The sequence below is a fragment of the Panthera pardus genome, unplaced genomic scaffold (assembly GCF_024362965.1).
Source record: "Panthera pardus isolate Hobbes unplaced genomic scaffold, ASM2436296v1 HiC_scaffold_17, whole genome shotgun sequence".
Lineage (NCBI taxonomy): Eukaryota > Metazoa > Chordata > Mammalia > Carnivora > Felidae > Panthera > Panthera pardus.
The window spans coordinates 29,579,002-29,606,619 of record NW_026526732.1 but is presented as its reverse complement, the minus strand read 5'-3'; the positions used below and the strand labels follow the sequence as shown (position 1 = coordinate 29,606,619).

The following is a 27,618-nucleotide window of genomic DNA, read 5'->3' as shown; positions in this document are numbered from 1 at the left end:
AGTATTAGTAAGGAAGGTATGGACACTGTTATATACACATACATACCCAGCCATGGCTTCTGTAAAACTAATGTTTGCTTGGTTCTGTAAAAGGAGGAAATATTTCAGGGTTTATGGTAAAGTCATTTTGGAGGTAGAGAAGGTTGGGTTGGAAAAGATTCCACATTTGTCACGCTTTTTTTCAGGTTTAATAAAAAAAGCGAGTCTGATTTAGTGAATGGAACATTGTTAGAAGTCAGAAAATATGTCTGTTTCTCATTATACTTTTCATTTGTAACATGACTTTGATGAAGGCCCTCCTCTTAGCATGAAAGTCATTAATCAACCAAAGGTATGTAAAACATTTACGATTTTAATGCAGATATTCAATAAACTTATGAATACTGGTTAAAAATAAAACTAAGAATCATTTTGTTTATTATATGCCTTGAGGATCCACTAAATATTTTCTGCTTTTGAGTATAAAATAAGAAAATTAATTAAAAGCTTAATTAGCCATAATATATTTTTTTGAAGAAAAACAGCAGCGGGTAATTTTATTGTTATTATTTGAAGCAATGAGAGACTATTGAGTGGGGGGGCAAGCATGCAGGTAATGAAGAGTTATTGAGTTTTATTGAAAAATCCAAATTTCAATGACAGATTTTGCAGATTTTTGACCAGTGTTCCATAGGTTCTATTTCAAAGTTCTGTTTGAGATTTGAAAAACGAGTTCTTTCCAAAAATAATTTTTGAAAAACCTTTAATTTGTTCCATCTCTGCAGTGTATTGATGAAGAAACTGAGATTCTGAGTAGGCTTCTACCCTAGCTCAGTGATTAATAACACCTGGTAGGTGTGGTTGAACAAAATGCTTTCACATCATTGTTACATTTGGTCATCACCACCATCATGTCACCTAGGGTCAATAGTTATCAGTAACCACCATACGCCAGATGAGGAAATGGACACCCAGCAGGTTCCAACAGCCTACTTAAGAGATGGAATGCCCATCTCCACTCCTAGTCCAGCTTCTCCTCCTTTATTCCTTCTCCAAAGCACTTTCTATGTGACCAGGCTGCCTCCTGTTCATAATGGTTCTCTCTGGTACATGCTCCAAACCAGGGATGTTGTACCATTTAACTTAGAGTATTTAGTTATTTATTTATTTTTATTTTTTATTTTATTTTTTTATATTAAATATAATTTATTGTCAAATTAGTTTCCATACAACACCCAGTGCTCATCCCAACAGGTGCCCTCCTTAACGCCCATCACCCACTTTCCCCCCCGCCCCCCATCAACCCTATGTTTGTTCTCAGTATTTAAGAGTCTCTTATGTTTTGCCTTCCCCCCCATAACCTTTTTCCCCCCTTCCCCTCTCCCTTGGTCTTCTGTTAAGTTTCTCAAGATCCACATATGAGTGAAAAAAAACATACAGTATCTGTCTTTCTCTGCCTCACTTATTTCACTTAGCACAACACTCTCCAGTTCATCCACGTAGCTACAAATGGCCAGATTTCATTCTTTCGCATTGACAACTAGTATTTCATTCTATATATAAACCACATCTTCTTTACCCATTCATCAGTTGATGGACATTTAAGCTCTTTCCATAACTTGGCTATTGTTGAAAGTGCTGCTATAAACATTGGGGTACAAGTGCCCCTATGCATCAGCACTTCTGTATCCCTTGGGTAAATTCCTAGCAGTGCTATTGCTGGGTCATAGGGTAGATCTATTTTTAATTTTTTGAGGAGCCTCCACACTGTTTTCCAGAGAGGCTGCACCAGTTTGCAGTTCCACCAACAGTGCAAGAGGGTTCCCGTTTCTCCACATCCTCGCCAGCATCTATAGTCTCCTGATTTGTTGATTTTAGCCACTCTGACTGGCGTGAGGTGATATCTCAGTGTGGTTTTGATTTGTATTTCCCTGATAGGAGTGACGTTGAGCATCTTTTCATGTGCCTGTTGGCCATCTGGATGTCTTCTTTAGAGAAGTGTCTATTCATGATGTCTGCCCATTTCTTCACTGGATTGTTTGTTTTTCAGGTGTGGAGTTTGGTGAGTTCTTTATAGATTTTGGATACTAGCCCTTTATCTGATATGTCATTTGCAAATATCTTTTCCCATTCTGTCGGTTGCTTTTTAGTTTTGTTGATTGTTTCCTTTGCAGTGCAGAAGCTTTTTATCTTCATGAGGTCCCAATAGTTCATTTTTACTTTTAATTCCCTTGCCTTTGGAGATGTGTCAAGTAAGAAATTGCTGCGGCTGAGGTCAGAGAGGTTTTTTCCTGCTTTCTCCTAGGGTTTTGATGGTTTCCTGTCTCACATTCAGATCCTTCATCCATTTTGAGTTTATTTTTGTGAATGGTATAAGAAAGTGGTCTAGTTTCATTGTTTTGCATGTTGCTGTCCAGTTCTCCCAGCACTATTCGTTAAAGAGACTATCTTTTTTTTGCATTGGATATTCTTTCCTTCTTTGTCAAAGATTAGTTGGTCATACTTTTGTGGGTCTAATTCTGGGGTTTCTATTCTATTCCATTGGTCTATGTGTCTGTTTTTGTGCCAATACCATACTGTTTTGATGATTACAGCTTTGTAGTAGAGGCTAAAGACTGGGGTTGTGATGCATCCCGTTTTGGTTTTCTTCTTCAATATTACTTTGGCTATTTGGGGTCTTTTGTGGTTACATACAAATTTTAGGATTGCTTGTTCTAGCTTTGAGAAGAATGCTGGTGCAATTTTGATCTGGATTGCATTTAATGTGTAGATTGCTTTGGGTAGTATTGGCATTTTAACAATAGTCTTCTAGAACTGATACATGAATTCAGCAAAGTCACAGGATACAAAATTAATATACAGAATTTGGTTGCATTTTTATACACCAATAATGTAGCAACAGAAAGAGAAATACAGAAACTGATCCCATTCACAATTGCGATAAGAATCATAAAATACCTAGGAATGAACCTAACCAAAGATGTAAAAGATCTGTATGCTAAAAACTATAGAAAGCTTATGAAGGAAATTGAAGAAGATACAAAGAAATGGAAAAACATTCCATGCTCATGGATTGGAAGAATAAATATTGTTAAAATAACTTAGAGTATTTAAAGAGACTTCCATCAAAACTGCCATTATTAGAAAGGATTGATCTCAAAATAGCAGTGCTGTGTGTAAATATGTCCAATAATGACCAACACTAGCAAGTACTGAGAACAGTATGAAACTTTTACTTAGTAATTTTACAGGATGGCTGTGTGTGTGTGTGTGTGTGTGTGTACAAATTGCTTTATGTGTATCTCTTCTATAGCAGATTTTAATAAATGGTATATTTGTAACTTTAAAAGTTATATTAAAGACCTATTATTTGAACACTGTAGCATTGTAGGCATAAAAGTTCTGTATTTTCTGTCAACAAGTTTTAATGATATAATTGATTTTGAATTGGTTTTTATATAGTGTATTGTATTCCTTTCGAGTCAACTAAATTCCTATAAGTTCTATATATTCATTAAAAACACTTGCTTACTTAGGGGCACTTGGGTGGCTCAGTCGGTTCAGTGTCTGACTTCGGCTCAGGTCATGATCTCACAGTTTGTGAGTTCGAGCCCCGCGTTGGGCTCTGTGCTGACAGCTCAGAGCCTGGAGCCTGCTTCGGATTCTGTGTCTCATTCTCTCTCTGCCCCTCCCCCACTTGTGTTCTGTCTCTCTCTGTCTCTTAAAAAAAAAACAAAAACACTTGCTTACTTCAATTATGACTCTTAGGAGTGGTAGATGAGAAAATGTGTATCTGAGGCACCCTTATGATGTCTGTCCTCCCTGTTAATTGATACATGCATAAAAACCTGCATGGGACCCTCAAGGATCTATTTGCTGAGGGACCAGGGAGTCTATGGAAAAGCACACATTTTAAGAATCCTGGTTCAGAATTTGTTTTGTGAAGATCTTATCATGTCCTCAGACATGAAAAATAAAATAAATGATAATGGCCACATTATATTCCACTATATATATCTACTAGATTTTATTTAACCATTCCTCTCTGGTTAGACATTTGAGATACTTACGATGTTTTTGAATCTTTGTTATTGTTTAAAATAATACTGAAATGAGCATCTTAGTGCATGTATCTTTGCATGCATCTCTAGTAATTTTTATAGGAGGAACTCATATAAATGACATTATTGTACAAATTTACACTTTCACCAATTTAAAATAATCTTTCTACTGCAAAATTTCACTAATCTTGAATCATACATCATTTTACCTAACATTACTGATTAAAAATGTTTCCTCAGTATATTAGGGCATTTACCATTTTATATCAGAGTGAACTTTTAAAAATGTATTTACCAGTACGTTTTTGTGATCTGTAAGTAACACGTATCTTTCTACATCTGAGATTTATGTAAAATAATATATGGAATCAGAGAATCTGTGATTCTCTCTGGGATTATCTCTGAGTTGAAGGATGATGGTATTTGTTTTCCTTAAATTTTTTGTAAGTTTCTGACCACATAATATTTTACATATAAAAAAAATACAAAAAAGATTAATGTCTCCTTATTTGCAAGCAAGATACATAAAATATAACAAGATATATAAGTATTATCTGATGTGGTTTGAAGTGTTGGGGTTGGAGCCCACGGCCAAGAAAGAATTCTTGAGATGAGATATCTTCAGTGTAAAAAGTTGGTTTTATTAAAGCATGGGGACAGTGCTTGTGGGTGGAAAGAGCTGCACTGGGGTTGTGAAGAGTGACTGATTATAAAAGACTTTCTACACTATGGAGGCTGGTGTCAGGGTTCCAGGAAATTGAATATATAGGTTTCTGGAAGTTTGGCTACTGATAAAATTGGTTTTTCCATGTAAATATTTAAGACAGTTGTAACTGAATGAGACTCATGTCCTCTATGACTGTGATCTTTATCAGTTAACCATTTGTTTTTCCCTTTTCTTTGTTCTTGGGCAGCCAGGAGTACCTGAGGAATGGCACACTTACTCCACCTGGGGAGAGAGGGGTGCTAGCTTGTGCTTTGCCCTCAGCTTGCCTTTGTTTTCCACATCATTATCTCACACTGAAATTTTGTTCAGTGTTTTTACAAGACTTATTCAACCTTTGAAGGATTTCAGTCTATACACACTGCCCATTTCCCTCAAAAGAGCTGTTTTTCATCTCTATAGCAATGTGAATGGGGTAGGACTATACAAAATAGCCAATTGAAGATATAGCAAAACTGATATCTTGAAGATACTCCCAGCATTTGTAAGCTGCCAGATACCCTAACATATATAGTGAAGTACTTAAGTATATAGGAACAAAATCACTTGAATACAAGAACCAAATTACTTGAATATTACTCCAAATGTTATACTTACTTCTTGAATGACCTTGAGCAAGATAAATTTGTATGCCTCAGTTTCCTCATCTGTGAAATGGGATATAAATGGAACCTGTATTTAAAGGGTATCATAAAGATGAAATGAGAAACTGTACAGAAAGGATCTAGAAATCCTGGCACTTAATAAATTCTTAAAAAAACAATGACTATTACTATAATCAGGGCCTTCCTTACTTTATGTTTACCGAAATTTAGTTTCCTGTGGAAGAACACAATTACCAGATAGTTGAATGGGAGTGAGGATTGTTGTAATTGTAATTTCATTTGCCTTTTGTGAAAATCTCTGTGACATCAAGGAGCTGGAATGACACGAACAGAGGCAGAGCCAATGAGAAGCAGAAATTATGTTCATGAGATAGTAAAAAAAATCTAGGTAGTCCACAGCATACCACTATTCTAATACACTATTAATTATTAATGTTAATGAACCAAATGATTGCTTATGTTTCGCCTTAACATAAAGATGAAATATATTTTAAGACTTAATGTTTTATACAATATTTATGTAATATACAATCTTTGCAAAATAAACAGCTATATGCCATGGCAGTATGTTTCACGTATTCATCCTAATCCATCACTAGGTAGCAAAGTTTCTGATATTTTTTTTACCCTAGAGGACAGGCAGTGGGGCTAAGGCATTGTCCAGAATGATTCTCATACTAGGGAAGCAAGTGGTGAATTGAAAGAAGTTTATGTGCTGGTTTGGTACATTTGTTCTATAGATAGAAGTGGCAAGGATCTAACTACCATGATATAACAAATCTAGAGTTGCTTTTTTAAAAAATCAGTTAAGTATGACAGGAAATGTTACAAGTACAACATCTGTGATGAATAATTAAGCAAAGATTGAATATGTTTATTGTAAGTAGAAATCTACTTCCAATGACCTTGGTGATAATGATAGAGTGAAATAATTTTAAAAACCATTCTTTGACAACTGTAAGACATCAGTGAAAGAAAATGAGGAACCACAAAAAGCCCAAAATAACCAAAGAAGGATAAGAAGGAGAACAAAGAAATATAAAAGCTGGAGTCATCACACTTCCTGATTTCAAACTCTATTCCAAAGCTATAGTAATCAAAATCATGTGGTATCAGCATAAAAAGAGGCATGTAGACCAATTGAAGAGAATTGTGAGCCCAGAAAGAAATCCACACATATATGGTAAACTAATCCTTGACAAGGGTGCAAAGAATAGACAATGGGAAAGGGAAAGTATTGGGAAAACTTGAAATCCACATGCAAAAGAATGAATTTTGACTTTTACACCATATACAAAAATTAACTCAAAATTGATTAAACGATTAAATGTAAGAACTGAGACCATAAAACTCCTAGAAGCAAACATAGTGGGTAATCTCTTTGACATCAGTCTTGTAAATGATATTTTTCACTATTTCATCAAAAGCACGGGCAACTAAAGCAAGAATAAACAAGTGAGACTATCAAACTAAAAATTTCTGTACAGAAAAGGAAATCATCAACAAAATGAAAAGGCACCCTACAGAAGGGAAGAAAATATTTGCAAACCATATATCTGAAAAGAGGTTAGTATAAAAAACATATAAGGAACGTATCCGACTGAATAACCAAAAAACCCACAGGTAACTTGATTTAAAAAATGGGCAAAGGACATGCATGGACATTTTTCCAAAGAAGATATACAAATAGTCAACAGGTATATGAAGGAGTGCTCAACATCACTAATCATCAGGGAAATGTGCAATGATATATCACATCATACCTGTTAGGATGGCTATTAGAGATTTGTCATAAAGATAGAGTGCTGGTGAGGATGCAGAGAAAAGGGAAAACTTGGGGAATGTAAAAAAGGGAATATAAATTGGTCCCACCCCTATGGAAAACTCTATAGAGTTGCCTCAAAAAATTTAAAACGGAACTACTAAAAAAAAAAAAAATAGAACTACCATATGACCCAGCGATCTGATTTCTGGATATATATATATCCAAAGGAAATGAAATCAATACCTCAAAAAGATATTTGCATTCCTACATTCATTGCAGCATTATTCACAATAGCCAAGGCGTAGAAATAACTTAAGTGTCAGTTGATGGATGAATGGATAAAGAAAATGTAGAACATATACACAATGGAATTATTTAGCCATAATAAGGAAGGAAATTTTGCCATTTTCAATAGTGTGGATAAACTTGGAGGACAGTATGCTAAGTAAAGTAAACCAGACACAGGAAGTCAGATACTATGTGATCTCACTTACACGTGGAATATATGTAGCTGAAAAAGTCTTAAGTTATAGAACCAGAGAGTAGACTGGTGGTTGTCAGGGGCTGGGGGTGGGGTAGATGAAATGGGGGAGAATGTTGATCAAGGAGTACAAATTTTCAGGTATCAGATGAAGCGCTTGGGATCTAATGTACAGTAAGATGATTATAGTTAATACTATGCTGTATATTTGAAATCTACTAAGAGAGTTGAACTTAAGTGTTCTTACCACGATCACACACAGAAGGTAATTATACAGTAATGCATATGTTACTTAACTTGATTATAGTAATCATTTCACAATGTATATTAAATAATCATCTTGTACCACTTAAAAAAATCACATTGCATATTTGAATATGTACAATTCTTATTCCTACCATACCTCAATAAAAGCTGGAAAAATTTTTTTTCTTTTAATTTTTCTTTTAAAAAAATGTTGATGTTACTAATGGACTAAAAGTCTCAACTAAATGTTACTTAAGCTCTTCACTCTATTCTCTCCCAGAACTTCAAAAGTATTTTTTTTTGAAAAATTCCCTTAAAATTATCTCTAGGCTGAAATATTTTCACAAACATTTTCATGTTTATACTTACCTTGTAAATCCAGAACCCCAGGCAGCTTCGGGGCTGGTTACCAGTGAATTAATCTGGTCAGCTGCTTTGAGCTGCTATTTTAAGGTCACTGTGCTGTGCAGTGCATACATTTTAGAGAATCTGTCCAGTGTGGTGTCACAGAAAAGTTGACTATACTTCCATGTAAAGAAGGGCTTGGTGAACGTCTGATCGTTAAACCATCCCTTTGACCATATTTTATTTCATTGTAAATGGAGATTACCATGTAGAGGAATACCTGCCACTTTCTGGATGATTCCTAACTAAAGGATCACGTCATTCACAGGTCAGAATATACTCTCAGCTCTTAGCATTCCTATTTACTTCAGACTCATTGAGAAGCTATTTTTGAAATATTTTTCGTTTGCTAATTTTTAATGAGTAGAAAATATGACAGAAAACACACTGAAAATAAAGTAGTTTTCTTTTTTTTAATGAGGTTTTCACTAGATGGATCTCTCATAAAGGCTCTATTCAGTAGAACCTTAGTTTTACTGCATTCTAGGGTTCTAGAGCAAATTCTGGAACTGAGGCTTAGATATACACATATTAATATATATAACATATATATATTACATACATACTAATATATATAACATATATATATTACATATATATGTAATATATATTTTATATATATATATATATATATATATATGTAAAACCTTCCTTTCTCCCAGTCTAAAAGTCAATCCTTATTGACATTCTCTGTTTCCTTTTCATATTTATTTTGTTCTTTCCTGTTATGGCATGTATTCCTGGACATTTATATATTTGTAACCATTAGAGAAAAAAAGGAAAAGCACCTTAAAGAAGGCAAATCAAGGGACCTGAAAGTTACCAGCAACCTAGAAATAGTTACACACTTGTTAGCACACTTTTAGTAATGAAAAGCAATTTTTATCATTAACTTGGATTTATTAACTTCTTGAAATCATCATGGATGTAAAAGTGGCTCTAATCTGCTGATACTCTATGGTGCTCAACAAAATTATTTTCATATAAAACAGGATAAGACATAATCCTTTTCCTAACTAAATATTATTTTTCAGCCATGAGCCAAATTTTTCTAGCTAAATGAATTAAAAAATAATACAAATGCATTGCCACTCCCCGAGATACAGCAAAATCACATTTTCTGTTATTGTCTCATTGTCTCCTTGGACCCTGCCCAACCACCATCAATCTATTTTTCTGAATCACTCCTATGTGTGACCCATGGCTACTTCCATGATCATTGAGATCTCACATCAGTTTGGCTAGTGTTAATGTAAGTAGTGATGTTGCATCTTAACTGCTTTACAGCTTCTGTGGGTCTCCGTGAAATTAGGACCAATCTTTTCTCGCAATGACTGTGTCTTGTACCTTCTCAATCTGGCCGTATGGTGCTGCTCACATTCTTCACAGCTATCTTTTTTTTTTCCATTTTGGTGTGGCAATTTATTTCCTTAGTAAAAACAAGAAAAAGCCAGATGTATATGAGGATACATGATATTATTTGGTTAAAAAATTCACTATTGCTTTTGTTGGTCTTTCAACCTTTTACTAAACTTCAAACAAAACTGACTTTTGCTGTGTCAGAGAATATCCTGCAAATTGTAGGTGTATATATTATACTATAATATGGTCTTGTAATTTCAAGTCTATTAAGTAATGGTCATTGTCATAAACCTTATATAATATGTGCTTTTCATTGTTTACATATATTTTGTCATTAGTACTGCGTCCTCACAAAATATGTCCATTTCTGCAGTATTTATTGATTTATTGATTCTGTAATCTTTATTGATACTTTATTTTCACAACTGTGTACAACTCTTAAATGGATATTTATTTATATTTTCATATTCAATCATATAAAAATAATCTTATGGGGAATTAGTCCCTGGCCACCATCTTTACATATTCCTAATGTATTCTTGTCATGGATTATTTGGTATATTTATCCTCCTATATTTTAAAATCATGAGTGTCCAACTGCTCTAGCCACCAAAGAAATTCTTGTGAACCCAAAAATACATACACTATATTTTTGAGGATTCAGTTTCAAAATAGAGCTAGTTTCTATTGAGCCCCATAAACCGAGGAGTCTTCTCTTAATATGTGTAAATATGAATTCCAATCATTGGAATATTCTACAAGTTCATTTAAAAAAACATAATGAACTTTTAGAAAGTATAGTTTTTGCCTTTCATTTTAGTAATTGTTATGACTTAAGAAATTTTGTGAAGGTATATATCTGTTTAAACATTTTTTTATAAAATGATTTTTCTGATTATGATGCAGTTGTTGTACAAATTAATAAATTCAGAAAAATACAAAGAAAATAAAAATAATGCATATTCTCACCAGATGGCAAATCATTACCTTAAAAAGGCATTTTTAATGCAAGTGAGAGCATATATGTTAGTTAACTTTTTTCTCTTAGCAGTATGTAATGTGATCTTTAATCGAATAGCCATCATATGAGGTTTCCATGATTTATTTAATAAATGCCCCATTCTTGGACATTTATATTATTCTCATGTCTTTTACAATGATGTAACAAACAGCCTTGAAAATAAATGTTCATGTGGTTTTCTGGTAACTGTTTCAGATCCATCATCTTGGATTAAATTACTGAGTCAAAGATTTGCATTTCCACCCACACTCTGCCTCCTCTTAGTGATTTAGTACTTTGGGTTGCCCTGATTTCCTTCTGTAAAGCCAGAAAGTGATGTGAGAAACTAATTTACAAAGGATATTGTTTTCCTTTCCCTCTTTCTTGCTCAATTGTCTTAGGCCAGTTCTGCAAAACAGTCTATGTGAGCAGGTTATTTGTAGGAGGGTAAGTGGAGAATAAGCAGCAGCACTGGAAGCAAGTTTGAGCAGCAAGAGAGTAACTACAATGCACTAACAAAGTCTCAGCCATCCCAAGGACAGAACAGGAGCCCAGGTGGCTCTACAGAATTTCTTGAATTGAGATGGGTCTTTGTAACCCTTTCCTGCCTCTGCCCCCAGCCCTTTGACTGGTCCTTAGATCAAGGTGGGCTGCCGCACGTGGGCAAGGCAGTGCTTGTGCTCAGCATTTGGGTGGGATGAATGCCTTATCCCAAAGTGGGGGTCTGGGCGATGAACTACTATGTGTTCAGCACCTTGGCTCCTTGGATTTTGCATTATCAACCAAGAAGAGATGAGATGTAAGTCAAAAGAAATGTCTCTTATAGTTTGGCTCCCTCCCTCTCTAACTTTTTTTTTCCTTCCCCTCCTCCATGGTCTTCTGTTAAGTTTCTCAGGATCCACATAAGAGTGAAAACATATGGTATCTGTCTTTCTCTGTATGACTTATTTCACTTAGCATAACAGTCTCCAGTTCCATCCACGTTGCTACAAAAGGCCATATTTCATTCTTTCTCATTGCCAAGTAGTATTCCATTGTGTATATAAACCACAATTTCTTTATACATTCATCAGTCGATTCAATAAATTTCATATTAAAAAAAAAGAAAAGAAATGACTCTCCATTGAGAAAATTTTGGTCTTGCATGGCACCTGAGTTGGAAGATGTATTTGAGTAGGTTCTTTCTCAAATTTCTTCCACTTCTTTCTCAAATCTTGCTCTAGAATTCAAAATAACATTTACCGTGATATGAGAAGAAGACATCTTGAGCCATTTATTGACAAAGCAGTGACCTTAAACACTACATATTTTATACACCAGTTTAAGAGTTTACTGGATGAACAAATCTTACTGTGAAAATAATTGTTACTGATTATATAACAAAGTGGCTTACTGTGTTTTGACAATTAAAGCAAATTTTGACAGTTAAAAAATTCTGTGAACTTCCCCCCCAGTAATCTACTTGTAATTTTTTGTTAAATATTTGTTGGCTACAGAGTTTTGTTTGGGGACAGTTTAATTGCTGTTGTAAATGGTTGTACTTGTTGAATATTCATATTGTTTCTGTTGCCTAAGATGAAAAATTAGAATCATTTAACAGCATTAAAATATTTAATAGAAGCACAGTTCTTTGTTGCCGTATTTTGTAAGTGCAGAGATGAGGGTTAATATGGAGAGAGTCATTTGGAATACATTCTACTCTGTATCTCCCACTGGATGTACATATAAATCCTGGACAGAATGCATAAAGCAGATATTTGAAGACTCTAAAAAATAAATAGTAGCAGATGTGGCGGGAAAGGAGATGAGAATTTGAAGTACCACTAAATTGGTGGTAAGTTCACCATTTTTTCCTTGAATCTTCTGGCTTAGATTCAAGGTAGCCAAAATCTTTAAATACACATTGGAGTGCACTTGCTAGAGCTCCAGAATTTTCCTCATTCAGACTCTAGGTGAAAGAAAAGTGCCCTTCTGCAAATGAGAAGGGTGGCAGTGAAGGTTCACAGGTGCTTCAGACTCTGAGGGAAGGGAAGTTTCTTCCTTGACTAGAGGATGTAAGGTCCCAAGAAGGCAGGAAAAACACTTAGTGCTATTTTTATATCTGTGTCCTCTCACCACTTCACCCAATGGTGCAGTCACAGGGAGTGAGTAGCAGAGGAGGGTAAACAAAACGCCAGCTTTTTAACTGGAGGAGAGGAGAGCTTTGGGGAACCAGAAAGTGGGGTGGGTGGTGGGGTACGCATGGGAGTTAGCACTGGGGGAGGAATTTGGGAAAGGGACTCCATAGATTTTTGGGAAAGGGACTCCGAGCTCACTCTAAGAAATTGCCAAATTGACATCCAAAGTGATAGCACCATTTGCTCTCTCAACCAAAAAAAATATGAGTGTTTCAGTTGTTCTACATCCTCACCAACACTTGGTATTGTCAGTCTTTTTAATTTTAGTCATTCCAATGTGTACATGTAGTGACGTGTCATTGTAATTTTAATTTACATTTCCCTAAAGACTGATGATGTTAAACATATTTCATTTGCCTTCTGGCTATTCATATGTCTTCTTTAAAGAAGTACCTGTTTGGATGGTGTGTGCTCTTATTATTAAGGCTTCTCAGTGTAAGATTTTTTCGCATATTTTGGATGCACGTTCTTTGTCAGACATATGCAATGTATTTTCTCCCAGTGTGTGGTTTGCCTTTTTACTTTAACAGTGTTTTTGGAAAAGCTGACTATTTATAAATGAAGAAATATAATTTGTAATTTTTTTCTTTTTTGTGTTCTGTCTAGTAAAGATTGTGAAACTTTTCTCCTTTACTTTCTTCTGTAAATTTTGTAGTTTTAGCACTTGCCGTCAGTTCTGTAATCCATTTCGAATAGATTGTTATTTGTGGTGTGAAAAGAGTTGAGGTTTTATTCTTTCTCATATGAATATCCAATTGTTCTAGCACCATTTGTTGAAATGAATGTTCTTTCTCTATTGAATTACTTTGGGACTTTTGTTAAAAATCAACTGACAATGTATGTATTGGCCTACTTATGGGCCATATTCCATTCTGCTAATCTATGTGTCTTTCTTTAAGTCAATACTGCACTGTTTTGATCACTGTAGTTTTGTAATAATTCTTGAAATCAGAAAGTGCTTAAAATGCATTCTTAAAAAAATTAGTTTAGGCTAATTTAAAAGCCTTCAGCATTTCTCTTTAAAACTCAGAACTAGCTTATTTTCATCACAAACCTCTATGAGATTTATTGGGATTACACTGAACTATATATATATATATATATATATAGTTCAGGAAAATTCTTTCAGGAAAGAATTAGCTTGTTAACAACACCGAGTCTTTCAGTCTATAAACATAGATTTGTATATTTATGTCTCCATTTAGTTAATTCTTCATTAATTTATGCAGCAATTTTTATAATTTTACTTATATAGGTCTGGCACATGTTTTATTAAATTCATCTCTAAGAATTTCATGTTTTTTGATGTTATTATAAATGGTATTTGAAAATTTGTATTTTGTAGTTGGTAAATAGGAATAAAAATAACTATTATATATTGACTTTATATCCTGCTGCCTTAATAAATTCACTTACTAATTCTAGTAGGTTTTTGTAGACTTCTTAGGATTTTCTGTGTTCATTTTCATGTCATTTGTGAACAAAGTCATTTTAGTTTTGCTTCTCTCTTTACAATAGACATTCTTTTTATTTCTTTTTCTTTTGTTATTGATCTGGCTTGGCTCTCTAGTACAACATTGAATAAAAATGGTGAAAGCAGACATCATTTCCTGTTCTCAATTATGCACTAGGGTGGGAGGAGCATTTAATAATTCAACCTTGAGTATGATGTTAGCTGTAGGAGTTTTATAAATACCCTTTATCAGGCTGAGGAAGTTTCTAGTTTCTTCCTAGTTTGCCAAGAGTTTTTATCATGAAAGAATGTTAGGCTTTGTACCGATTGAGATGATCATATGATTTTTCTTCTTTATTCTGCTTATGTGTTGAATTACATGTATTGATTTTTTAAATGTTATTCAATCTTGAAATCCTGCAATAAACTGTTAAGTCATGGCGAATTACCTTTTTATATAATGTTCCATTCAATTTGGTAATATTCTATTATGAATATTTGCAACTGCATTCATAAGATATTGATCTGTGGTTTTCTTTAAAAATATTTTTTAAAAAACATGCACACACACATATTTTATTATTCCGACTTGTTCTAGGATGAACTTGAGGTGGTTTGAACATATCAAGAGTGTAGCACAAATAATTACTGGCTCAGTGCTCTCTTGCCTACTTGTTGGTAGCTCAGGCCACGCATACCACTAAAACTTCAGCTTCTGGAAGATATTGGTTATGTCTGTATTCATATAGGGGTGGTTCTGTTTTCACTAAATCCATCTAAAATACAATGTGTGCTCCCATTTTTTAGACTAAGTCCTTTGTTACATCAGGAAATATTTTCCCTATTATTTCTTTGAATATTGATTGATTCTTACCTTGCTTTCATTCTAGAATTCCTATTATACATTGTTTTCTTATATCTGGCCTCATATATATACATGAACATATATAAATATATAGATAGATATGAATATATTATATATATATATATATATATATATATATATATATATATATATATATTTATCTTTTTACCCTTGTGGTCTGGGTTCTAGAAGAATTTCTCTAGTTTGTCTTTTATCTCCCAAATTCAGATATTTTGCTGTGTCTGATTTGCTGCTCAGTACCTCCTCTGTGATAAATTTGACAATAAACAATTGAGGATTAAATGAATTAATATGCTAAACAACTAGACTTATACTCATCAGCTTTGTTTTCTTAGGGCATTAGCTTTTTAGCTTTCCTATCTTGTTCCTCAGTGTCCATTAGTTTTCATGTTTAGCATTTTTTGTCCTTTAATTTCACTCAGGTATAAGGTATTTTTAAAACCTCCTAAGAATTATATATATCACATAAAAGACAATAAAGATTTGAGTGCAGTGCTAAGAAAAAAATCCATGAAAACTTGCTGGTTTTTTTCCCTCTTTAGATATGGGCTTATCTGGTTCATAATATTCTGGACAACAATGCTATATTACTATTGCTAACTAAAACCACTTAGTATGTGTCATGCATTGACATTCTATGTATATTAATTTATTTAATCCTTACAATAACATGATAAAATAGTTTCCATTAGTATTCTCATTTTACAGAATATATAACTATAACTATATTTATTCATATTATTAAAAAATAATAAGTGAGTACTGGTCTTAAATTAATTGTATAGTTAATATTGGGGAATTTTTTTTAGGATCACTCTAGCTGAAATGAACTTCACTATGAGCAATGTTTTTTTCCCTTCTCCATATAACACAGACCAAGCATCTTCACAGGCTTGAGGCTAAGAATCTAGAATCTAATAACAACTTGAGTGTTGGAGTTGCATGCCTTACTTTTTACTAAATTCCTTACATTGCCTTAGTTCAGGTCCTAAGCTTCTCTTGTTTGAATTATTACAATTGATTTCTGACTGAGCTCTAGGCTTCAAGTCCTTCATCTATGTCATCCTCCACATGGATGGCTAGAATTATTTTGATCATTTACTTCCTTGATTACAAAACATTATTGGCCGCTCAATAGCATTAGGTCTTATTCTCTGTTCCCAAAAACTGAATCCTAGCCTTACTTACCTCTCTACTGTTGTCTCTAATGACTAACTGAAAGCAAGTAATCCAAGGCCTTTATCCACTCATACAAATATTCTCATCATTCGTGCCTTTGCTGCTAAATGAATTTGCCAGTCTTGACTATGTGCAACCGATAAGGCTATTCTGTTTATATTTGGGGAAAATCAGTTGCAATCATACTCTTACTGTCTACTATTTATTGAAGGCTTACAGTGTACCACGGTACATGCTAAGTCCTTTACATGTATCTGTTTTATAGATAAACAGAGCTGAGGTTTAGAGAAGTAGCCGCCCCAATTCAGTCAGCTAGGAGTTGAACTTAAGGGCATTCTAACTGCAAGCCTGAGTTCTTAGTCAGGACTTCTAGTGCTTTTTGCTTATTCCCTTCATCGAACAAGAAGGATAGAACTAACACTTCAAACCTGACATATGTACCCTGTTTTGGAAGTAATAAGATAAATTGCATCTGGAAAGCTCTGTCAGGAGGAATTTGAAGTTGTTACCGTCCCTTAGTTTGTAGGTAATTGTGAGGTCTCTTGAGTCTAGAGCTTGGCAGTATGTTTGCCAGTACTGATAAGCACAAGGTAGAGTATTTTCCCTTCTCCTTTGGTTAAAGGTCAGTTCACTTTTTTCATGTTTACTTTTCATTTGCTGATAAAGGAGAAGAATAAGAGGATAATAGATGTGATCCTTTAATCATGTTTCTTAATATTATGGATTGACATAAAAACATGGCTTGCTTTATCTAGACAGATGCGGTTTTATAAAATAGTCATGAATGGGCTTTTTGTTTGACTTTCAGAATAATTATGCACATAGCAAGTATATTTTCTGGGAAGTGCATCTTGACTTCCTTCCAGTGGATTTCTTTAGGCATTCATGGTTGTCACTTTCTGATCAGTGTGGGACAAGGTGAAATACATTTAACTGTATTTTGCTTTAAAGCAGAATATTTAAGGGATAAAGTAGTTGCTAGAAATTAGAGCTGTGGTTGCTTGCAATAATTAACTCTTAAGCCTTGTGAATGCTATTTTTAAAATTTGTAGCTCATCCTTTCTATTTTTTTTTCAAATATTAAGAAATAGGGATTTCTAATGTACTGAGCTTAAACCCTATAGTGGGTAAAGGAATTAATTTATTTAGCGTGTCCATAATGACACTAAATTAATAATTCAGGGTAGTTAAAAACTCAGCAGATGCTGGATTGACCCAAGGAAGGGTTTCGATCTAGTGAATTGTTTGGCATGACTAGTCTATCATTAAATAACAATCACTGAAGGCTTGAAAAGGCACATAACAAGCAAAGGAAAGTTTGTGTATTAGAATGATAATATAAAATACTTGAATTAATATGCATTTTATATTTTATATAGTAATTACGTGGTGATAAATAGCTTAATATTTTACTATGTATGAACTCATTATCTACATTTTACATTTTTATACAGTGGTTATGTAGTATCACTCTATGTGAACAGTTTGTATTATTTTAAGTCATTATCCAAGAAGATAACACAAAGCTGGTTCATTTTCTTTTAAATTCCTATACAGAGGCGCACCTGGGTAGCTCAGTCAGTTGAATGTCTGATTCACAGTTCGTGGGTTCAAGCCCCATATCAGGCTCTGTGCTGACAGTGAGGAGCCTTCTTGGGATTCTCTCTCTTCCCCTCTTTCCATGTCCTTACTCCCTTTCAGAAATAAATAAATAAAAAGAAAAAAAAATAAATTCTTATATAGAATGAACTTCCACTATAGATTTTGTTTCTGTAATACAAATTTGAAAATGTTACTTTTCAAATCATAGACGTATTGAAAGTATTTGAGATCTTTGGACCCACATAAAGAATTTGTGTTAATAATTTTGTTATTAGCCATCTGAAGCTATAATACTGAGTCCCTGCTACACTTCAACTATTCAATGTGGGTAAGCTTAATGCATGAAAGGAATAGTAATATTTCAAATTGTATACAAAATTATCAAGCCTTGTATCTTTGGTGTGTGGTGAGTAAGGAGAAGTGGAAATTTCATTAGTCTTATTAGGGTAGTTGTACATCATGGGGTGTGGATCAACCCTTGCAAGTTATAGGAAAAGTGGCATAGCATTTGCGATTGATTCATATGCCACCTATAAATCTCAAATAGGAATAGCTTAGGAATTAAGATTAACTAACATTTATCAGCGGCTAATTATATACCACGCACAGTTCTATGTGTTTAAGGTATATTCAATCATTACTCTTAACAAACACTTTTTTGAAATAGATACTGGTATTAATTAGATAACAATAGGCACAAGTATCTTACAAATACAGAAAACTGAGGCAAGCAGTAATTAAGTAACTTGCTGCATAGCTAGAAAGTGATGGGGCTGGGATCAAACCCTGGCAGTTTGGCTACCTCATCAACACTCTTAATTAACTACTTTGTTAAATAAACGTCTCCCTTAGGATTGAGATTTAGATTTAGGTTTAAGTCATAGAGTAGTTGGTTTTCCTGATTTTTTTCTTGGTTAAGTTGGAAATTTTCTGCCAGCAAATGTCTAATTTATCTGGTATTTGTATCTTAAGGATTGTCAAGCTTTAGAATTTGTTTCTTTATCCCAGTGGTCAGTTTAATGTTGAGCTCAAGAATTATTTCTGAAACCAGCCCTTTGTTTTTATGAAGAGACAGAGAATATGGCTATGAAGAGACATATGTCTTATGAAGACAGAGAATATATCTATGGCTTTCTTATGGTTTGCTCCTGAGTCCTCCAAGCTATCCCATCTCTCCTGCCTTTCTCCTCTGTCCATGCTCACATGTACTGGTCTAGTTTAGGGTCTCACTAGCTTCCTCAAGGATGGTCCTACCTCGAGTCTCCTTACAATATATTTACTAGATTAACTTGAGCAATGTTATGATCACAAAACTTATCAATGTCTCTCCATTTCTTATTATATACAACCCAAACTCCTGTATCTGAGAGTCAGACCTTGGTGGTCTGTATCTAACTACTTTTCTAGTCTTGCCAAAAATTTCATAATAATCATGGAAGGTAACATTTATTGAGCATTTACTCTCTTTTCAGCACAGTGCTTGTTTCTGGTCACATAAAGATAAATATAACATAAAACAACACACTTTATGCCTTTGTGAGCACCACAGGGATATAATTGACACATAACATTGTGTAACTCACTGCTCCTGTCATATGTCATTTTTAAAATTTTTTGTTTTTATTTATTTTTTTACTTCATGGTCTTATTGTCATTCTGCCCTCCTTGAAAGTTTCTTTCCAGTTCTCTTCTGCATCTCAGTCTGTTGAATAATGATCAGCCTGCTAGGCTGGGGATATAATTGATCTCTCTCACCACAGAACCAAAATACTCCTTTTTGGTAAACTCACATAGTGCTATCATTTGTATTCTGGTTATGCAAATGATATCTCTCTACTGTATCTTAAGGACATCTTGAATTTTGAGATTTATTCCTCAAAGTGCCTAGCAAAAGTTAGTGATCAATTAATAGTTTCTATAAATTAATGTTCTTAGATGATTACTGTCCATTCTCATCAGAAAGATACAAGAATGGGTTCAAACTCCCTACTCTATTTGGAAGTTTCAGGATTTAAAGAATCGTCATTAGCAGTTTTTTATATCATACTAATGATTTATTTGGATCTTCAGGCATCAAGCTGAGCTTTATCAAGTGCGCTTTATTTTTAAGCAGTAAAAGCTTCTAATTATGTCGCATAATAAAGACAAATCTGGGAGAAGCTGAAACAGACTCTCCAGCAAAGGGTTGTGTGGGGCATGGACGACAGAAGCGTCTACCACATTTTATCACAACCTTCCTCATTCTCTTGTGGTTTGACTTTTCTGGTGATGTCTAAACTTAAACATAAAAGGAAACCCTACCTTGGAGGGATGACTTGGAATAGAAAACAAGGCCCACGGCTTTCCTGTTGGGCTGGTGGCTTTGACCTTGGCCACATGTGCATTTGCTTGGAACTCCTCCTAACATAGGTGTCATGTAGATATGAGTTATTATCAACATGCTTTCTTTCGGTTTCCTTGAACAAAACACTCTCTCTCATGACATGCTGTGCATGTACTTGGAATGAATGGGAGTTTTTGAATTTTAGATTTAGGAGCAGAAAATGTGACTGAAATTCATGTCTTTTTTTCTGCCTTTAATCTAGGGATGCAGGATTGGGCCGATATATGAAGGGAATAAAACGTAGGAGAAACTTCCTATTTAGCCATGAAATAACCAGGGATATGAGGTTGAGCTTATAGGCTCTAATTGAATGTGTTATTTTTCAATTTTATGAAAGCTGGCCTATGGTATTACTATGCAGCTGTTTGCCAGCTCTTTCTTTTCAATTGTAATTCTTGTGAGCTCTGCTTTAAATATATATATCACTTGAGATCCTGAAGGATGAGATAATATTGTAGGTTCAAGGTAGTGGTTGTGGGATTGTGTTTGTTTCTAGATTTTTAGTTTGGTTCAACATGTTTAAAATATTTTCTTTTAATTGCTATTATGAGTATGTTTGTTTAAGCCTTTCCAGGATGGCCTCTACGCTCAAGTGAAGGAAAATATTGAAAGAATTAATAGGCTAATTAAAACCGTAATCTCACCTCTCTCATCTGCCCCTCACTATTCTGCCTAACTTGTATGGTTGCCTCAGTTTCCCATTTAGCACTGAACTTGGAAATTTGAACCATGAAAGAGGAGTCATTTATATGCCTACAAGTTAACAAATAATAATAAACATTGTGTTCCTGGAACAGCAGCTTTCGGTCATTTCATGCCTTCACTGGCCTGTTGGCAGAGTTTCACTAATGGGAGAAAATCCTTCAGTTTGTCACATTGAATTATGGTCTGGGCACAGATAGATCAAGGAATTGTAAACCAAAGACACATGGACAGTATGTCGGTATTACTGTTCAGGATTCACAAGCTATGGAGTTTAAACAGAATGGAGTGTGTCTATGTTATTTTTATCATTAGAAAATTGAGGTTAAGTTATAATAATAACTAATACTTATAACTTTTATCATGTGCTATTCAAGTTTTCTACATGTGTTCACTTATTAATCCCCTTGCTAGTTAGGTATTATTATATCCTTGTTTTATAGATAGAGAAACTGAGACAGAGCAATGTTAAGAAACTTGTACATGATTATACAACCTGGATTTGAATGCAGGCAGCCTAGCTCTTTGCCCTGTCTATACTAACCTATCTTGAGTTGTTGCAAGGAGTAAATAATTACATGGATTCATGATTTCAGAATTAGTCTATGGAAAGTGCCTCTGTAATTCCTGTGTTTGGTATGTTTGACCTCCTCCACACTGGTTAAGCACTTTTTCATGATTCCTGAGGAGCACTAATGTGAAGTAACAAAGCTTCTATCTAGAGGATAAGCTAAGTCAAGATGAGAAATCACACGAGGCATATAAAGGCATATCAGGGTATACCAGGTGATGTCAACCAAGTACGGGGTGTGTTGAGCTGAGATTCCTACATCAGGTTCCAGTAGTTCAAACTTTTCATAGGAACCTCCTTTTCTGAAACCAAGTATAAAACTCTCATACATTCTCATGTGATTTATGCTAAATTTCAGAGCATGCAAAAGCTCTATCACCCTGAGATTTCCTTAAGTTAACTAGATCAAACTGCTGAGCCCACCATATGGGCTTCTGAAAAATACTTTTGCTTGTTTGCTTTTGGATGGGTGGATGGATGAGTAGATAAGTGAAAGAAAAAAAAGAGCTTAACTTCATAAAGTTACAACTTGCAATCGTTCATTGTGGCTACCAGGAAGTAATGGCAATCATTAGATGATTTGCTCTTCTTTCAAAGCTTTGTCCCCTCTTAATCCTTAATAAACAGGTAAGGAAAAGGAGCTGTAGCAAGAGGTCATGCTGTCTCAGTAGTTTTCTTTTTTCTTCTTGACCATGATTATCACAAAATGGGGGATAATTTAATCTCTATATTATTTTTGGTTGTGGGCCAAGAATATAAAGAGGAAAAGAAAATACAACCAACAACCACAAACATACAGAAAGTAAAACAAAGTTACTGAGTTAGAAAGTGAGACCCATGTAATGATGGCTTAATATATTAATACCATTACTTTGCAAATCAACACTTGTAATTGAATGCAGATCTATAATTTATACATTTAGGATGTATACATTCTACCCTTATCTTCAGAACATTGGTTTTCTTTGATTTAATGTATTCTTGCCTACTAATTGGCAGAAAATGGCCAGCTTTCACAATAGGTTTAAATAGTCAAAACAAGGAACTGAGTAAGTGAGGTGACAGCTAATATGTGCTTTACATATAGTAGACATACAAAAAATAATTGAGGAAATGTAGATAGACACGAACAGATAGAGATAAACAGATGAAATAATGGTGCCAAGCTCTGAGCTCTACTTGGAGGTAATGGGGTTCAGCCCTCTGGGAAGGTAGAAAGAACAAGTAAAATGGCATGGCCAGCCATTGCTAGGAGAGGTTGTTTGAATATAGGCTGAGATTCCAATGATATGGATAATACTTAAGGATTCAGAGGTTAACAGAAGCAGTCCTTTCAAAAGTGGCACATATACCTCCTTTGGTGAGGAGAGGATGGTTAGTGTTTAATAAGCAGGCGAGAAGTGTTATTTAACAGATCAGGTGTTTTGCTATAAGATCAAGAAATGGTCAAGGCAAAAGAACTGGCCTAGGCAGACCAGTCAGTATATAGGGCCTGCCCTCAAGAGGAGAGTGGAACTAAATTGCAGAAAACCATTTTAATACAATGATTCAGGGCTTTTCACTAGGCTCACTCTCCAATTTTCTTCACTTTATCTTAAAAAAGATCCAATGATGAGATTTCACAGAATCCACAAAGCCATAAATGTCACATGCAAAAGAATAAATGTAAAGTTTTGCATTGAGCTTAAGAGACTACTTAAGTGGATGATGGGAAGCGAGAACAAGCTCAGTAGCACATTGTGTGAGAAAAAAATTAAAAAAAAATAAAATGAAGCGTTGCATTAGGACTTTTAAAATTTAAGCTTGACTCTGCCACAAATTACACTGTGTGACTTGTCACAAATCTTTTAGATTCTTTATTTCCTTATCTGAGAAAGAGGGTGTTGGGATAATATCATCTTTGAAGTTCTATCTGGACATAATTTTATAGTTCTGTAGTTTAGAGGTTTTTTACTAAGTACAAGTTCAACATGAGGCAGTGCTGTGACATATGATGCCCCAAATCTAATTAATTAAAAGAAATACAGAGACTTGATAATTTCATGGTCTTCAAAATTAGTCACTTCATTTGACTGACAATCAAGTTCTGTCTGCCATATATTTGGAAGGATATTGAAAAATTTATAGCACATCTGCAGGAGGGTGACTGAAGTGTTTATGATTCTGGAAACAATATTCTAGAAGAAATGTAAGATGAACTAGGGTTCATCATCCTAGGCCATAGAAGGAGGAGTTTCCAGCAACTTTCTTCTAGTATCTCTTCTTGAAGCTCTACGGGGAACGTTATAGAAACCTATTACTAAAGGCTACATAAAAATAAATAAAAAGAAGAACTTTCTAGTAATTAAAGTTCACTAGTAATAAACTGGATTGCTTTGTGATAAAGCTATGTCCCTGACAAAGATATTGTTCTGGGAAGAGTCGAACACCCATCTGTGGGTGGAAAGCTGGATCTGATGACCTGAAGGGTCCCAGGCACTCAAAGCTGCTTTCATTCTATGATTTTCTGAGTGCTAATGTTGGTTTTGAAATTACTATAAAAACAAATTCATGTGCTAGTGTTAGGTATGACTAATTTTTATGGCAAACTAGCTATTTTTTGGTTAATCAGAAATAAAGGGCATAATGAGAAATAAAATAAAAAGTTATCAACACTCAGACAAATCCATTCAGTTTCAAAGAGGAGATGTAGAAACTGCGACATAGTCTAGAGGTTCATTCTCACCAGCTCCTCTGCCCCCTCGGCCTTCGCATGTGTTTCCCTATGCAGACCTCTTTTCCCATCCAGTCCCGCCTTGGCATCTATCGGCTTCTTGGAGAGTCTAAACTACACAGTAATAAATGTGAGTAAGTATCAGCTGTTTTACTTTGTTAGCTATTTTACTCTTCCCTCTATGGCTCTAACTTTTTTTCTGTGAATAGTTATTTTTTCTGTTGGTGGATATAGGATTAAAGTGAGTTGGAATTTTTTGTGCTCTTTTCTAATTGAAAAATAGAAATGATCTTCCTGTTATAAAATAATTCATTATTTTAGGAGGACAGTAATGATTTAAAACTGAAGAATTTTAAGAAAAAATGAGTATCTTAAGTGGAAGTATTTAATACCATTTAATATATTTTTTAAGTTTATTCATTTATTTTGAGAGAGAGTGCAAGTGAACGGGGGAGAAGCAGAGGCAGAGAGGGAAAAAATCCCAAGCAGGCTCCACGCTGTCAGCATAGACCCTGATGCGTGGCTTGATCCCACAACCCTGAGCCGATAAATAGTGTAGGATGCTTAACCAACTGAGCTACCCAGGCACCCCTACCATTTGATATTAAACCTCACATCTAAATGGACTAGTAAAATTTATATTGGTGTATACAAGGTCACTATTAATTTGTAGACATGACTTCAAGGAGGAACAGCAGGAAGGAAGTGAAGAAAGTCAGACACTTGACCAGGCCAAAATCTCTCCACTGTCTGGTTTTGGTGTCAGCTCGTCTTCTGTCTCTTGTGCTGGCATTTCCAGCCAGTACATTCTGGATGACCCAAAGCCAGGCATTTCCTGCAAGGTAGCAGGAGGGACAGGAAACACCATGTGCTTCCTGGTTTTGAAGGTGGCACAAGGCTGTGGGCAGCCAATAAAAGCAAACGCCTGAAGCGGGAGGAATTTGGTGACCCTGTCAACAGAGTTTTTCTTTTCAGCAGAATGATACAATCACTTGTAAAATTTGAGTGTGGACTCAACGAATAACTGGTGGGAACACACTTACTGCAGAACTTTTACTTTCTGCGACTCCAATTTAATAAGGTATAGAGGACAAATGCCCACTCATTCAAGGGAGAGAAACAAAGACACACTCAATTTCAGTAGCCTCAGGGTTTGGCAGCGCCCTCAGTAACGATAAGCCAACAGTTTTTGCCCTCAAGTTGAGGTAAGGCCATTCCAGAATCACTTCACCAAAGGGGTGGCTGGGTGGCTCGTCCAGTTAAGCGCCTGACTCTCAATTTTGGCTCAGGGCATGATCTCACAGTCTCGTGAGTTCAAGCCCTGTGTCGGGCTCTGTGCTGACAGCCCAGAGCCTGCTTGAGATTCTCTTTCTCCCTCCCTGACCCTTCCCCACTCATACACTCTCTCTCTCAAAATAAATAAATAAACTTTAAAAAAAAGAATCATTTCACTGAGGACAGTCTTGAGGAGAATTGAGGAGCAAAGACATAACGTTATGTCTTTGATGGAGAGAAGAGTGCAGTCATTCTAGTTGAGAACTGAGGTCTAGTTGAGGTCTGAGGCAGAGAGAAGGATTTGTGAAAGCGACCCGGGACCTTAAGTAAGCCTTTGAGGTTCTTAAACATGGTATAAAACCCCATATTTCAAGAAGTAGAGTGAGCCTAGAGGGAAAAAATGTTTTTACATTGTTTAAATATGTCTTTCTTAGGGGAAGGGAAGAGGACCACGATTTGTGTGGCCTCTCTTCTGGTGTTGGTGGTGCCTGGTGAGGTTAGGACAACACTAAGTTTTTGAAAATGGAAGGAGCTTTTATTCCCGAGATGCCATGTAAGATAATGACCAAAGGCAAGGTTGGGATCAGCATTGATACGAATTATAGTTCTATCACCCACTAGTTGTGTCACCTTGCAAAGCTGTTTAATATTCCTGAACTTAACTTCCTCATGAGTTAAATGGGCTAAGTAATAGCACCTATCACAGAAGATTTTTGTGAGGGTTACCTGAGATGTGGCATGGACAGTGTTTAGTAGAGTGCATGGAATATTTTATGGGAGCCCAGATTCAAAAGTGACTAACTGGAGGAGTTACTGAGGCCTCTCAGCACAATCTTGCTTGCAAAAATGGGCACGCATGGCTTTTAACCAGTTTTGTTAAAAAATTAGTAATTCATGATGGTTTTATCAAAATACATGACTGGTACAATCAGCTTTTATCACACAATGCAGTTTATATTTGAATTACAGTTACCACCTGCTAAACAAGTTCTATGATTTAGAAACAGGTAACCAGGTATTTTTACAATGAATAATTTAAAAATGAATAAATCCACCCATTTATTCAACAAACATTTATTTTAAATAGTGATACGTGCTATAAAAAATAAAAGAGGGTGATGTGATAGTGAGTGGGATGTGTGCACGTAGGAGAGGTAGTGCTCTCTGATTTATGTCGGGAGCTAGTCCTAAAGTCTAAATTCCAAAACTGCTTGAAAACTGCAACTTCTATAAAGTATGTCTGACTTAAAAATTGCCAGAAGGTGTGTATAACATTCCAATTTAAATTCAACATTTCCTTGTGGAGAGTTAAATTTTGTTTGTTTTAGGGTTCGTGGACTTTTCCTGGTATTTTATTTTCATTCTATTTGAAAATGAAATTGGGGAAGAAAGGTTCTTTTCAGTAATTGAAGGTAAATCCTTAAGCATAGATTTGTCTCTGTTTGGCTAATGTTTCACTGACCCCTACAACACTGGCATTTCTAGAATGCCAACTAAGTGATTATTCTAAACTCTCCCCAGTTGATTTTCGTTGGCATTATCAGAAGCTGTCAAGAACTCTTTCGATGGTTATAGTTTTTTGTGTTTGTATAGTAGTTAATTTGCAATCATACATTGCTTTGTTGAACATTTGAAGTTGACTTGTTGATGACATTCTTTTCTATAATGCATTTCCCAGATAAAGTAGAATACATGCTTGAATTCTCAGGTTCATAGATTAATTTAAGAAGAATTTATCAAGTGCCTGTTATGTGCCAAGTGTTTGTGATATTAGGTTGAATCCTATGCAATTATTGATATTCCATGCTTTTTAGCCTAAAAAATAAAAAAAAATTGATTTGGCTCAACTTATTCAGAAACAAGTTCTCCTTTAAAGAGATTTCAACTGAATATAAAGTTTTAGATATATAAATAAATGAATACCTTTCAAAGTTGTATTTACAGCTAATTAGAAAATTTGTGACTATGGAAATTTAAAATTCTATAAGTCAAGACTATTTCTGTATAATGAAATTGTATCACTGATACAGGCTCTCATTTAGAGAAATT

At 34.9% G+C, this 27,618-nt stretch overlaps 1 protein-coding gene and 1 pseudogene across 1 annotated transcript in view; one reads left to right on the top strand and one right to left on the bottom strand.

The window, feature by feature from the left end:
* The window catches only part of PDE7B (phosphodiesterase 7B), a 576,923-nt gene that overhangs the window by 61,719 nt on the left and 487,586 nt on the right, over positions 1-27,618 (top strand). The window lies entirely within an intron of this gene.
* Positions 1-27,618, bottom strand: part of LOC109249814 (forkhead box protein K2-like) — a 126,389-nt pseudogene that overhangs the window by 61,967 nt on the left and 36,804 nt on the right.